The sequence below is a fragment of the Amblyomma mixtum genome, chromosome 3 (assembly GCF_055824585.1).
Source record: "Amblyomma mixtum isolate Tamu chromosome 3, ASM5582458v1, whole genome shotgun sequence".
Lineage (NCBI taxonomy): Eukaryota > Metazoa > Arthropoda > Arachnida > Ixodida > Ixodidae > Amblyomma > Amblyomma mixtum.
In genome coordinates, this window is record NC_143014.1 from 11,805,178 (window position 1) to 11,821,200 (window position 16,023).

General features: G+C 45.1%; 2 long non-coding RNA genes across 3 annotated transcripts; one reads left to right on the forward strand and one right to left on the reverse strand.

Moving 5' to 3' along the window:
* The first annotated feature begins 279 nt into the window (after positions 1-279).
* On the forward strand, positions 280-2,114 carry LOC149349221 (uncharacterized). Its single transcript, XR_016289401.1, has 2 exons — positions 280-520; positions 2,047-2,114. It is a non-coding gene; the product is annotated as an uncharacterized LOC149349221 (long non-coding RNA).
* A 4,248-nt stretch (positions 2,115-6,362) lies between these two features.
* Positions 6,363-11,276, reverse strand: LOC149349222 (uncharacterized). Of its 2 annotated transcripts, XR_016289982.1 has the most exons (6): positions 11,212-11,276; positions 11,098-11,145; positions 9,913-10,071; positions 9,230-9,325; positions 8,814-8,967; positions 6,363-8,322 (listed from the first exon to the last, which is right to left on the reverse strand). It is a non-coding gene; the product is annotated as an uncharacterized LOC149349222 (long non-coding RNA). The 2 variants fall into 2 exon arrangements; XR_016289981.1 differs by having other exon boundaries at positions 6,363-8,967.
* Between the last annotated feature and the right edge of the window lie 4,747 nt (positions 11,277-16,023).

A 16,023-nucleotide genomic window follows, 5' to 3' on the forward strand; every position in this document is an offset into this window, starting at 1 on the left:
ACTCAAAGTTGTTGCGTTGAAAATCACGGTGTAATACACGAAATGGTAAAGTATTTGAGCAAACTTAGCACGGAAATTTCTTTCAGTTAATAAACTCAGAAATTGAATTTAATACGCAATCTAGGGGCATGTGCTGTAAATGCGGCACCACCACGGCCTGTGCAGTATAGTGAACTAGAATACTCATCTAGTGACGCGAACGGAGGCGCGCGGCAGCGTAGCGGCTGAAGCAAAACGCCGCTCCTCGCCGCAAGGGGCGCCACTGCGCCTTTTACTAGCCCTGCGCCAGCCTGCGCTGTCGCTGCCGTGCTGCTTCTCACGTTCAGAGCGGCTCTCCAGGCGCTGAACCGAAGGGTTTTGTGTGCGTTCTACGTTTGTGTGTGACTCCTCGAGATGTGAGTGATCCGGAGAAAATAGTATTGCGTGTGTGAAGTTCACTATATTCTAGTTCACTATACCTGACCTGTATGCCTGTAGTTCGTCCATTGCTTTTCGAAGTCGGCGGCGGCGCATGTGAGAGGTAAGTGCTTGTTTCCTGATTTTGGTCTTAGTACGCATTTCTCACCATGCCTAAAATGAAGCACAAATCGTAGCAAGTTCGTGTTAGTAGAAGAATAGCTAAAAAATCATTTTCACTGTTTGAAGGCAGCGGGAATGCGACGGAGCAGCGCGAGCCAGCAACGCGAGTTCTGTTTGAAAACACGTGTGATCGTGGCGCATCACCCGGTTGCGAATCCGCTTTTGTTGGGCGTTCAGAGAAGCAATCCAGTGCACCCAGCGCCGATCTAAGCGTTCCATCCAGTTCTGTAGTGATCGATGGCGCACACGAAACGCAAGGGGCTTGTGTTTTTGTGTTTACGTCTAATTATAAGTTAGTGACTGAGCGTTGCAACGATTAGAACAGCGAAGACAGTATTGTGGATACAAAGTATTGGAATGTCTGACATTGCAGCGATTAGCAAAGTAACAATTCTTGCGTATGCAGCGTGTTGTCGTTGTGTGTGACTGTGCCTGAAGAGCGGCAAATTTTGTATATTCTTCATAGTGTGTGACTTATGTAATTCCAACAGTCTTCTTTATAAAGTGCTGCTTTTACCTGGTTTATCTTGGGCATGCCAACACTTGTTCAGTCATTGCCTTCGCTGGCTTGGTGAGGTTGATGTCTTTGTTGTTTTGCTTTTGTGTAGTCATATATACTACTTTCCCTTGCTTCCATACTGTCATACAACGTTTGACACGCCTTGGCTCCTGCTTTGCCGTGTAGGGATGTTGCTCAGATGGATTCTGTGTAGTGACCAGCTACTTTTTTCTCTCTTTTTTTTGCTTTTAATGCTGCACGAACATGATTCTGTGTAGGGACCAGCTACTTTTTTCATTTCTTTTTTTTTTTGCTTTTAATGCTTCACGAACATGATTACCAAAACCCTGTGTAGGGACCAGCTACTTTTTTCCATTTTTTTTTCTTTCAATGCTGCACAAACATGATTACCAAAGCCCGCCGAGTTTTTCTACCTACCCGAGGTTTTTCATGAAATTCTCCCAAGGCAGCTATAACAACCACTTTTGCCTGCCCTTGACTCCTGCAAGTACTTTCCTCATCACTGTTTCATTAAATTAGTGTTTCAGTTCAGTCTTTTGGCTTGAACAACTTTATTCTCCTCAATGTCTTCATTTTTTTCTCTTTAACGTCTTTCCTATTTGAACTAAAATACATAATAAGTGGCCAGCATTAACCAGTGGCCAGCGTTAACGTTTAACCAACTCATTCATGCACTTTTTGATGCCTTGTTGCCTCCAATGTGTTCTATTAAGGTGGCCCCTGATAACAGGTGCTCTCATCATCCCGGAAGGGTTCTTTTTGGCTGTGCCTTGTTAATATTTGTGGCATTAACTCTGGCCACATGTGTAACTTCTCTAATATCCAACCTTACCATGATTAGCCCAGCAGTCTTGTGCAGTACTTAAGTTTTTTGTTCACTTGTGTGGGCATGAAAACTGCTCCATGGTATACTTGTCATCAGTTTATGCTTTTTCTTATTTTCACAGCTCACTGGAAGTGGTGAATGAAGAGAAATGGACCAAGCATTTTTGAAATAAAAATTTCAAAAAAGATATTAGCTTGTCAGTTCAAGTTTTTTATATGTGCATGAAGCAACTGCCTAAATTCGAAGGGGTGTTCAAGGTGCATGCATATTTAATGTTCAGTGGGAATAACTGTCATTCTGGACACCCAGAAGACTGAAAGGAGATGTCAGTAAGACATCGCAAGGAAACTTAAAATATGTACTGAAGATGTTGACAGGATATCCTCTCGCCATCTTATTGGGTCTCCCTAGGACATTCTGTGGATTGCCACTTTGTGTCAAAACACCTGTCCAGAGGATGTCCAGTGGACATCATGTGGTTATTAATGGACATCATATGGATATTTGATATCTTCAGGGCGATATCAAGTGGATGTCCAGAGGATACCACCTGGTTATCTGGGCAGATATCCGTCGGACGTACGAGCTAGATCCGAACGTCCTTTGCCGAGATCGGACGTCCATCGGACGTACGAACACAATCCGATTTCGAATATCCGTATTCGTACATCCGCCGGACGTACGGACAGTGTCCACTTTTGTATATCCGCATGAGAGACGAGGCGTACGTCGGAAGGATGTAAGGACGAGTATTTTCCCAGGCCATGAGTATGGACGTTTTTTATTTCACAGAAAATTCGCGTCTTTCGTGTATGTATACTGTTTTATTTGCATCAGTTGGAGGGTTTGACGCGAAGATGTTTGTAAATTGGTGCGATTCCACTCCTACCTGCAGTGGAAGAGCCGCCAACGAGCTAAATTTATCCAAGAGGATAAGCAGGTGTTGCAGAATTTTGCAAGAACTCAATGACTAGTTTTATATTTGTAAAACTTCTCCAAATTAGTGGAGTTGTGAGACAGCTAAACTTGCCATTGAAACCATTCGTAAGAATCAAAATCCCGTGCATTCTGCTATCACCATCATCATAGATGTCAGTTCGCGGTCAACCCAATCCATCAGTACGGCTCCGTAGCACTGTTGTTGATTTGTCGCGTATACTCGGATACAACTTAAGTCTGCAGTGAAGCTCCGCCCACATTCAGCCTCCGCGCACAGAATTCCCCCACGACAAAAAAATAGTGCACTGCTTAAGAGTTTCTTGTTACGTAAACAAGAAGCTTAGCACAAGAAAAAAGTTATGAGCACTAGAATTTTGTTACGTGCAGTGTTTGATATAGTCAAACATTAAAAAACTGGTTTCGTTTGCTTTTTCGATTGGCCAGCGGAGTAATACAGGACGCCGCGGACCGCGGCCCAGTGTTAGCAACTGCTGTTTTTTTAAGTTGTATCCTACTATAGTGTTGTCGCGCAGAGCTTTATAGACCAGATTTTTGAGCCTCTCCTGGGCGCGGCCATTTTGCACCGACTGGCGCGCCGCGGTGCGGGCGTTTCTTTGGGGACTGCGGGGCTGCGGCAGTTCCGCGGCCGCGCCTGCATATAGCCGCGCTTCGGGCGCTAAAAAAACATTGTCGAGCATACTTCCGCTGCGTGGCTGTGTTGCAGGAAGTATTTACGTTATCAAAGCGATAACATTGACGCGTTTTAATGACATTTAGTTTGACATTCAGGTTAATTGTGCCGGCGCTTAGAACGCGCTCGTGCTTATATCGAATTCCGTCTTGGTGCTCCACCGCAAAGAAACTTTTTATTGAATATCAAGAATTAGGTGTGCGGCTAGTATGCAGTTCCAATTCCCATGCACTCTTATTCCTTCCTGCCGGCCATAAAGCCCCCCCCCCCCCACTTCCACAAACGGCTTTCTTGTCGCCGCGCCAGTTTATCAACAAATTACCGCTGTGAGCTCAACTGAGTCGCAGCGCCAACAGAAAACAAATTTTGTCATGGTTTATGCAACCTTGTGCATAAAAACGTACTTTCGCTTAATTTATAAGAGCTTGAATAGATATGAGCAGCTAATCCAGCTTTCACTAATTCTGAGGTCCGAAGTCGCGTTATGTTATTCAGGAGCTCTCGCCGCGTGTGAGAGCGTTGCGTAGGCGTTTGGCTAAGTGTGGAAAATGTAATGAAATCGCGCATATTTTCCTATGAATAATGTAGATACCGCACCGCTGTGGTGGCTCAGTGGTTACGGCTCTCTGCTCTGGCCCAAAAGACGCGGGTTCGATCCCGGCCGCGGCGGCCGAATTTCGAAGGAGGCGAAATTCTAGAGGCCCGTGTACTGTGCGATGTCAGTGCACGTTAAAGAACCCCAGGTGGTCGAAATTTCCGGAGCCCTTCACTACGGCGTCCCTCATAGCCTGAGTCGCTTTGGAACGTAAAACCTTAATAAACCAAACCAAGCTAAGGTAGATACCAACAGCAGAAAGATACTATAGATAAACCATTACCCCCCAGATACCTCTGACATGTGTGCGGAAAAAGCAGCTGGATTCGGTAGCGGTCATGCTTACAATCCTGTGCATGAAATGTGTTTAATGGGAACAAGAGCAAGCTCAGCGCAAGGATGCCGAACACGTACTAGTGATCGAAAACGCGCGCTCCGTCGGGACAACCTTCAGTCTGCAGCTCGCCTATCCAGTTACTATTCCACTGAGTCAAATCAATAGATCTATATTCTGATGCATAAAAATTATCATAGATGATATCGCACATAAAAGGCGACAACAAACGACACGACAGCGCAGAAATCTGCTTCGAAGTGCCGGTTTCCAGTCGGTACACTACCTGGTCGACTACCCTCGGATGTCACGTTAACGAGTAACTGCGCACAAGATAACCGCAGCACTGTCTGGAAGAGGGCAAATGTGAGTAGTGACGCACAGCACACACCTTCATACGTTAGCTGATGGAGCACAAAACGGCAGAAGCGAACACGTAAACATGCGTTCTGTGCGCGGCGCCGGCGCGACCCGCAGTCCCTCGGGCCGCGCGCGCCGACAGATGGCGACTGGCGTAGAGAGTAGGCGCGCGTCCGCAGCCTGCGTGCGAGGGTAAAAAAATCTGGTCTATAGCTCTGTTATTATAATGTGTGGCTTTGTTCGGTCTGTGGACGAAAGTAGTATGTAACTTAAGCAATTCGAAAGTTACGAGGAGCGCCTGAAGGTCTTCTGGAACACCGGAATCCCGTACTGCGTCGACCTTGGTTTAAAGAAGGCTTAGTGGACATGTGATTGCCTACGAAGGTATGTATCCAGTACACTTCTTGGAACTTGCTTCTAGGACAATGCAGCATGCTCATATAACATTCGTTCACAGGACAGTGGGAGCAGTAAGCGCGAGGAGATGGCTTCCACAAGTGTGTGCTGTTCTCACACTTTCGGGAGCCTACATCACACAGCTGCGGGAGCCTTCAACTCGCGCGGCTAATTCCCACTCCTCTTCAAATTTGCGGGACGGAGTATTGTCGCATCTTGTTAATTTTTAAGGCATCGCTAGTTTCACTGTGCCTGTATAAAGAGTGACAACACGCGAAAGGCAGACCATAGGAAGCACGTGTTCGCGCAGTGGTTCGCAACGGAAGCTTTGCGGCTTTCTGTGCGCAGTCGCGTACACTGCGGCGCAGGTTAGTGCCCTAAGGCCCATCAGAATAAATAAAGAACAGATACATTGTCAAATGTGGTGTGGAAAAGTGAGAGCTGTTATTGCCTTATACTTATTGAGGTGTTTGTTAAAGTGCATTGTCTGTTATACTTGCAGCACTTTCTATTAATTGGTTCCAATGTATTTAACTTGGGCTGCTGCATTGTGCCATTTGTTTCACATGACTGATGTTTGCCGCGTTCTTTTTTATTTCAGAAATTCTGTGGGTGGGAAGATTACGGATGTTTGTCCCAAGCTTGCCACATTTGAAGAGTCACATTTTAAGAAATTTTCCGAATATAACCCCCCAGACAACACACCTACATCCTAAGGACGTCCTTGGGAAGTCCGCGGCAGGACTTTACGCACATCCCGCGGATGTCCCGAAAAAATCCTGAAAACATCCGAAGTGAAACGCCGAAAGAAGTCCTTCGGATGTCTGACGAGTACATTTTTGGGACCTTCGCAGGACTGCAACAGGACGTTACTATTTTTATTTTTTCCTTGGCCAGGACCCAATATAACCTCGTGTCCTTTTCAAAAGTGTCGCTACTGGTCACGCATGACTGACCAAAATACCAAAAGCAGAAGCAGTGCCTCATAGCCGCAACAGAACCAGCTTCCGCTTCTGGCATTTCGGCCAATTGCATATGGCCGAGAGCGATGCTATAGTAAAAACGACACAAAGTTAGAACACAGGCCTGGATTATGCTGCACAGTGATTTAAAACACAAAGCTTTGGCTAAAATAGTTTTATTCAAATATATGGGGCATGCTGATGATCAGGCCGAATGCTGATTCACAGCTGAATTTTATTTATTAATAACAGCACATGAAACAGAACTCACATAAAGGAAGCACTAACACAGCTTTAACAGCTCCTCTCAGGCATTTCTCGTTATTAAGAGCAAGTTCATGGATGGTGTGCACATAGACCTTGCTTCGCAATGTGTGTAATAGGCTTCATTAATTATGTTTAGCTTGTCTGGTTAGTATGAGCCAACATTATCACGTTTTCAAACTTGAAGCAGTAGGATTCCAATACAATAAGTAGCCAAGCCAACCCCAGATGCAGAGTTGCAAAATAGAGAGATGCAAAATAACTATACGGCTAAAACAGCAGGTATATACATATAAGTCATGTAAGGTCTAAACAGGCTTCGGGATGATTATCTTGGTCTGAACAAAAAATATTAATTGCACTGCAAAGGGCATGACATTAAAACAAACAGTAGCGGCATACTGTAAGGCATGAATATTATATGACTGTCTCATAAATAATGAACGCAACAAAACACAAATATGCCACTCAGTGCCTCATTGGTCATATGGCGCTCGGCTGCTGACCCAAAAGACGCGGGTTTGATCCCAGCCATGGCAGTCCCATTTCGAAGGAGGTGAGAAGTTAAGAGGCCAGTGTACTGTGCGATGTCAGTGCATGCTAGAGGACTCCAGGTAGTCGAAATTATCTGGAGCCCTCCACTATGGCATCCCTTATAGCCTGGGTCGCTTTGGGATGTAAAACGCCAAAAACCAAACTAAAAACACAAATGCAACTTTTTTTTTACTGAAACAACAATACAAGCATACGCAGCAGAGGTGAAAAAATCTCGATCACACTGCACGTAGCATAGCTAAAATGAGGCAAATTATGTGACTGCAATAAGGCATAGGAACTATTGTCTTATTTAGAATAATCAATGTTCTTAAAACACAAATGACCCTTTCTTGCTATAACAGCAATACAACCCGACTACACAGATTACAAATTAAAATAATAACATAAGCACTATCTGTCAGGATCAAATTTCAGCAAGCATGCCACTAGAGATAAAAGCAGGCATACAGCTGTGCATAAGTATAGTAGGTGGCCTTCACGGCAATTAGCATGGTCAGAAGATAAACATTTCAGTCAAGCTGCATGTGGAATAAGACAGGTTGTCTGACTGCTACAAGGTACAGGAACTATACTTGTCTCACTCAAAACAATAAAGATTAAATCACAAATGAGCCTTTTTTTTCGCTATAACAGCAATACATGCACACAGATCAGAGGTTGAAATATTGACACAAGCACAACCATTCAGAATCACATTTCAGCAAGCACAGGACTAGAAATAAAAAGCACGTATAAGTGTGCATAAGGAGTAGATGGCCTTTAAGGCAACTAGCACGGCCAGAAGAAAAAAATCTAAAAGACGCTGCATATAGTATGATATTAACATTAACAAGTTATAAGACTGCTACAAGCCACCGGAACTATGGTCGTCTCTTACATAGACAATAAAAGTCATTAAAATCCACATATCCTCTTTTTTTTGCTGGAACAGCACTACGGGGGTGAAAAATAACTCTAGTAGTAGCAGTCAGGAGCAAATTTACACAAGCATAGTGGGACTAGAGACCATAACAGCAAGTATAGCTCGATACAAGCAAATTTCAGATGGGCAACAAAATCCCCAGCTTGGTCAGAGAAAAAGAAATTGTTCAAGCACAAAGCATCGCATTTCTAGACACTTAAGTATACTACAACTGCTAGGTATCAATAAAGTGACACGTTTTCAAGATAATGCTCGGCTTCTCATTCTAGGCAGTCTTCTTTTCGGTTCTGCTATAGTGTCACCGAAAAGAAGAGTCATGTATACATGTAAAGCAGAAATCCTGCCACCTGGGCCAATGCTGAAATAGGCTGCCTTGCTGGAAGGAAGACAAAAAAAAACCTAATACATATAGACACTTCTTTCAGTTCACCTTTTTTTTCAATCACTGACTGCATTTGAAAAAAAAAAAACTTGCAGCACAATATACAAATTGCAGCACCTTCACATGGTGTTGGCACCAAATGGTACTTGCGGCAAGGAATTAATCCTTGCACAAGTGTACATACTTCCAGGAGTAAAACCACCACAAACAGACGGCCAAGTAAAGAGAGGTGCGTGAGGACTTAGCAGGCTAAGAATACCCAAGTTAACTTAAAGATACATTTCATGATTCTACCTAACTACACAGGCTGATATGCAGAAGTTTTCACGGTATCTATTGAAATAATCTACTGAATTCTGTGCTCTCTCAAAATCAATCATCTCTCAGCACAGTGTCAAAGGAAAAATATCAAGTTTGGAATGAAAAATCCTCAACCCAAGATAAAAAATCAATAAAAAAATGTAGCACACTAGCAACACACTCACCATTCAGTTTTCTCAGGAGCACAGCTTTGTTCCCCAGTTTTCTTGCGCATTACCCGTTCAGTTGCATGCCGAAAACATGACATGGCTGCCTTTTCGATTTCTTTCAGCGTAGTTTGCTGTGCCTGAGTTGAGGTCTGCTGGTCGGTTAGGCAACCTATATACAAATGAGAGGGTATATGTTATGTATTTTTTATAGACAAATATATCTCACCTCTAAAAATTTTTGTACCCAAACTTTACTGCATTTCCTTAATTTTGAACCAGCAGGCAAAGGGCATGGGCTTGAGTAACAAAGGATGGCGTATTTCTACACATCTTATTACCAATTCCATAGCTGGACCATGCCTTCTGTGCAGGCAGTATGAAAACAGTCGCAAATGCACACTATGAAAGCTGTAATTCTAGCTTGTTCTAACCTGTGGTAACATTCATGGCACTGCAGCCATGAGCCAATGAACCAGATGACAACAAAAATCCATGTGGGTAGTTGTGAAGTGCGCGAATGAGCAGATCTGAAAATAAACAATGAAAATTTGGCATTTTTTTTTCGAAGCAAATATCACTGGTCTTGACGCAATCCTACCAAGAGCTACAAATTCAATTATAAGCACTTAATGTAGATATTGATTCTGTGATCTTATTTATATTCGAAGTCTTAAAGGGATACAGACACAGTGTTTTGAGGTGTTCATTTTTCTGCTTTTAATGAGACGTAAAAGCCTATTAATCATGGAAATGAGCTTAAATATCTAGTCCACAGTGTGAACAGTTAAACTGTTTTATATGAGTAGTTTTGGTCTCTGTCAGGTCAATGCCAGTGCTGGAGTCCATTATGGCATCATGTGATGGCATGGTTAGGACTTACCCTATGTTTTGCTAGTGACTCTGCCAACCAGTCCATATATAGATGATAGATGTCAGCATTGGCTAACAGCTCCTCTGTCAATGATTTTTGGCATGTGGAATCAGTGAAATCAGAGAATTTGGAATAGTAAAACCCTTTGTGCCCAGGACACAGATCGGATCACTTATTTGAGTTTAAAATTTTATATCTGTGCTCCTTTAAGATTTGAAATAGCTTCCTCCAAATAATACTTACTGCACATGATTTTGCATATATTCAGCTCACAGAGCCTGTTCTTCCCTTGGCACCATACCAGCTGTAGCTAGAAGCCAGTTCAGATGTTAGAATACTTCGCAGAATGTGAGATGTCTTTTCTCTTGCAGTGTCTCCATCTTGCACAGTCATGTGATTTCTCTAGATCAAAACAGAATTAGGTTCGAAATCAGACCAAGAAAATAAAATCAGGATTTCTAAAGTTAACAGTGGGGAACTCTATTGCTATAGTCAGTTTTAATCATATTGAAGGCAGCTGGCATGCTGTTGTGAGGTATCCCTAGGCGGCACAATTAAACATGCATATACCCTCCATTATGAGCCGTCCATATGACACAGGGGCAGATTTGGCCCTCGCCAGCAAAAAATTCATATGTAAAAACATGCATGACCTCATTTTTTGGATGCAAAAGGCCCAAACAACACATATAGTTCAAATGAAATTGCAATAGTTCTCTTCAATACTATATATATCAAGGTTACAAACCAATAAAAGAAAATCTATGCGCATGCAACAGTTATAAACAGAATACAAAATTAAAACAGCCCCGGCCCGGCTCAGTGGTTACTGCGCTCGGCTGCTGTCCCGAAAGGTGCGGGTTCGATTCACGCCGCGGCGGCCGAATTTCGTTGGAGGTGAAATTCTAGAGGCTCGTGTACTGCGCGATGTCAGTGCCCATTAAAGAACCCCAAGCGGTCGAAATTTCCGGAGCCCTTCACTACGGTGTCCCTCTGAGCCCGATGTTGCTTTAGGACGTTCAACCCAAACAAACCAATAAACCAAATCAAAAGTAGAACAGGAACTTTAGGCGCATATTCAGTCGAATGTTGAAGGCACGGAACATGCGACGAGCTAGGATCTAGTTGCTCTTGCGACTTTGTAGCAGCACACGGATCAGGAAGGGTCGTATGCAACACCATCGCCAGCAGCCGACGCTATTAGCTATCACGACGTGCCTCTCGGCGTGCACGCCTGTAAGCAGTACTCCTCGGCACCGTAGCCATTATGCTGTCACCAGATTAATATACTGGCCCCCAGTAAGCTTCTGCTCATGTTGAGCCAGCATCAGTCACTGAACTTTAATACCGCCGCTAAAATTACTTCAAAAGCTAGAAATCACGCTACACGGCTCACACACCAGGCGAGGACTACCGACTGCCACTTACTTTCACTTGCCGCATGTGCCATCCGTGTTTCCCGCTGCTGGAACCTTGCTGAATACGTAAAAAAAAATTACACTCGTTACGCAACCAACATGCAGTAGGAGCGTCAATAATTACCTGAAATTTTGGTCCAAAAAACGGAAAACTGGCTAATACACGCCTCAAACGTGCTCAAACCTTCAGTAGTGCGATGACGATGGTGGTGCCATTGAGCTAATGAGCAAAGAGCCTTTTTAAGCAACATGCACCTAAGACAAAAATAAAACTGTGATCCTAAATAAACAAAAAAATAACTGCAAAAAAGGATGCGTCTTATTAATTTTCATGATCATTGCTCTAAGAGCACGAAAAAGTTGCCAGTTGTTGTTGCTGTGGTGTCACTGTCATCGTCAGTGGCTGTTATGGTCGGAAGGCGGGAATACAATTTTGCGTCAAGGTGGTTATGTTGTGAGCTTGGAGGAGAAGCTAGAGTGTAAGCTCACCCTCGATAGCTATAACAAAACGGGAATTAGACTATTTGAGCCAGGTTCAGTTAGAGTAATTAGGTCGCCCTTCCCTAATTTCGAAGTTTTAAAGTTTAGGGTTTCTGTATTCAGCTAATGGCCCTTTTGGAATTGCTTATTCTCGTCCTGCTTTTAACGGTTTTTTGGCTCTTTCAAAAAATAAGTACTGGGTTGTTTATTACTTTGTGACATCTTGCGCTTATACATCGCATGGATTATTGTTTACTTGTTCTAAACAGCTGTATCAAGCCCGCTAGCCAAAGACGTCGGAAAAGGACAGTGGAGCGTGCCACTCGAGCGCTCATGAGAATTGTATGGCCATCTGCACGATTCAGACCCTCTGAATATAAACATTTCCTTATAACAACCGATCTGCGACTGTTTTCGGGATGATCCCACCGCGGCTTTTATACGGACGTCATGTCCGTATAACGTTCGAGCCGCGACTGTTCCCGGGATAATCCCAGTACGGACTTCATACGGATGTCCCAGGGACGTCCTGTTAGGGATGTGGGACGTGCGTACATTTTTGGGACGTCCTACGGATCTTTGGTGTTGTCTGGGCCATTGCTCTGCTGATGTATCATCAACCACAATAAAATATGCGTGCTATGCATCAAATTGTTTTCGGTTTTATTGCATCGCGCGGAGTGAATAAAGCACGCATGCACCATATATGCGAATATTCGAGAAAGATCCGCCAATGGACGTACTCAACTGGACGTCCGTCGTCGGGCGAACCGTATACCTTTGGCCACCTTTCGGACGGCCGACGGACGTCTACCGGCTGTTTGCGGATGTTCAGCGAACGTACAGAACATCCGAAAAAGACCTCTGTCGGCCGTCCGAAGGATATCGGTGGTTGCTTGGGAGAGATGTGGCATAAAGTTAGAATTGTAGGAAACTGTACGTAAAGATGATGGCGATTCTTAATGAGAATTGCCAACACAGTAAACAAAAAAATAACAAAGAAAGAAAAGCTGAGCATGGTGGCCGGCAATTGCCACCTTTAATAGCATCACAGACATTCAGAAAAAGAACAAAAGGATCTATCCTCCTCCGGATAGATCGCTTAGCTCGGCTGAGGCCTATGACTGGAGAAGACTCCAAGCTAGAAACTTCGCATCCCCGCTCTGGAGGAGCTGGACAGGAGGTGACACGAGGGAGGATGCGGAGGTGTGCGAATTCTGCGGGCATACCGCTACACTCGAACACATACTATGGAGATGCCCCAGTGCCCCAGGATATGGCAGAATTAATAATGCAGAGGAATGGGAGACCATACTCAGAAGTGCCGACCTTAGCACACAACGATACGCTACCCGCCTGGCAGCAGAAGCTGCGCGACTATATCGTTGTTAGTCTTCCATCTGCGACGCTGCCCCTCCCCGGACGCCTGCGTGCGGACCCGGAGGGGCACGGGTCTTCTTCTGGCGGAAATAAAGTTTCTTCACTCACTCAGTCAATTGCCACCACCCCGTTTCAAAGGGGGCGCTCCTATCCACCCATCCATCCATATCGCGGAAACGCGGAGGGTAAAAATTGGATTAATTCAATTGAAAAGAACCATAGTGTAGAACAGTATCGATGCTGGAAAAGTCAGATCAGGGGCCTAATTTTCGATATCAAGACCTACTGAACTACAGACCTCACAGATGGTGGGTTTACAGTTCACTGTAGTGGGGTCCTACTACCTATGGAGTTGGCTATATTAACTCTATGACCTACAGAATGTTGCGCAAATCAGAGAAAATCGAAAAAAAAATTATCTCGGCTTAACCGCGCGTTTGTTCGGGCTCAAATTTCGCACAGAGGTTGCATTTAGTGGTCAGTTTTGTTTTATACTACATTTAGGTGGGGTACTTGCCTGATTCGGGCAGAATTATTTGGAAATCCCCATCGTCTGTGGCGACGGAGAACCAAAATCAAAAGACTTCGCAGCAATGGTACGCGTAGCGCCATCTCGCAGCCATCGGAGAAACGAGCTCTCCACCGGGGAGGGCGGTGGTATGGTGGCTAGAAGGGGAGCTCGTTTCTCCGATGGCTGCGAGATGACGCTACGCGTACCATTGCTGCGAAGTCTTTTGATTTTGGTTCTCCGTCGCCACAGAGGATGGGGATTTCCAAATAATTCTGCCCGAATCAAGCAAGTACCCCACCTAAATGTAGTATAAAACAAAACTGACCACTAAATGCAACCTCTGTGCGAAATTTGAGCCCGAACATACGCGCGGTTAAACCGAGAGAATTTTTTTTCGATTTTCTCTGATTTGCGCAACAGTCTGTATGCCTACGCAGCAGCTAGAGGTATGCGCCGAGACGTCGGCGCGTACTCGGGATGCTTGCCATGATTTTATGGTGTCTTCGGCTGACACGCACGGCCTCCGTGCCAGTGCGCAGGAAGTGACGTCAAATACTACACGAGTGGCACGTCTCCTTGCACATCAGCCGAACGTGCTAAACACTCGCAGAGTGCCGTTGCTCTTTCTGCCGTCTGTTAACCGAGGCCTCCGAGACTACCAATGATCTCAGAGGCTATTCCTACGAGCGACCGACGCCAACGAGCGCAGTTTGTACAATTAGCAACAGCCTCTTCAGAACAGTGCAGTACCGTGCTTGTAACAGGCGTTGATAGAATCGGCGGGAAACGAGGGACCCACGAGCCTGCTCGTGAGATACTGCGCGATTAATTATGGGGGCGCAGGTTTGTAAGACCCCACACCAAGGCGTTTATGCTCGCCGGTTTCGATGCATACGCCTTTAGAGCTTCAGCTAGAGTAACTTCTGAAAATGTCAGCGGGTGATTCTCAATCCACTAAGAGCCCCATATTGTCGCTTTATTGATATCCTTTAACCTGCGCATACGTTGGCAAAAAGTGCAATGTTATAAAGTGCAGGCATGCCGGATGAACAGCATATGCCGTTCGCTGCAAGAGCTAAGGCAGAACTTGCAAGACTAAAAATATTGACAAACCTTTAATTTCCTCATAATGGAAGGCACACGGCTCGCCGGCCGGTGGCTGCGTGATTGCAGCGCGAATAAATGTATTGCAGCTGCTATAAAATTCAACATTTCTTTAAAGTGTGCCCACTTGTTATGCTTCGTCCGTTTTTCCTCTTCGTCGATGCTGCCTCAACCAACGAGTGTGAACAGCGTCGTCTGCTAGCGCGCGCTGCACGACGGGATTGCACCGCGCTCCACCGTCGGTCTCCACGGTGGCGCGGTGGCGCGCACGCGTGTCGTGCTCGTCCCACCCGAATGTACGGCACTGCACTAGTGGCATCCAGCCGAACGTGGGGCACCGCACGAGTGCGTAGAAAACTCCACGAGTGTCGTCAGCCGAAGATACCATTAGTTTCGATACCTGGGCGCCGCCATGATGATGTTGATGATGATATTGTGGCATTGCCCTTTGTAGCGGGCGGGCACAGAATTTGTGTCCTAGCCGAAGAAAAAAGAAAGAAAAAAAGAACGAAGAGAAAAAAAAGAACGAAGCACACGCAACCAGAAGTCGCAACGTATGTGCACCGCGACTACGTCTGTGTCGGTTCAGTTCGCGGAATAGGACACCGCCGCGTCATCTGCCACCATCGTTGTAGCCGGGCATAGAGTTAATATAACCAACTCTAGAGGGAAAGCTGGCCATTGAGCCCATGCATACCAGTGGGCAACGCATGAACTCCGCCATGATCCAGCGGTTTGTGTATGTTGCCAGCTGTTTAGACACTCTCTAAATCTGGACAAAGAACGGAGTTGGAACCTGGCAACGTAGACCGTGGGAAGATGGCGGTATGCAGAGTAGCTATCGACTATGCTAAACTGCTAAACTGCTGTAAACAACGGGAAAATCGCCGCGTTTAGACCATTTCCAATTGTATGCAGTGTCGCATACCGACTGCAGTTTCATGTAGGTGGCTTGTGTGTACTGAATTGCTATTTGAAGGCAAGTACCGCGATTGTGACGCGCTTGGAGTGTATTTCGTCCGTAGAGCGCGCGGTATTTTGCATGTCCTCTGTTGCCGAGTGCAAATACACGTCGGAAATTTGCTTTGGCCCCAAAAGGACGAACAGAATTCGCAAAGGAAACGTATGGCCCAAGGTAAATGGAGCAACTGCTCTGCCTGGTTTCTTTTGAATGTTCAGCGTTTTGTTATATTAAAGGGGTTGTGAAAAGAAAATGAAGCTGCCCGATTTTAATTTTTACTGCTTCCATAAACATCAGACATGCTAATTCCGAAATATTTCGACTCAATATTGAGTCTGCATTTAATAAAGCCCGTTCGAAATCGCTGCCTTTTTGAGCTCATGAAACGACCATGCGCCGCCGTCGGCTGGCACACGCACTACTCGACTACGTCACTTTAAGATCTTCAGAAACGTAGAGATATCTTCAACTTTCGTTTGCCCTAAAATAATAGCTTTATG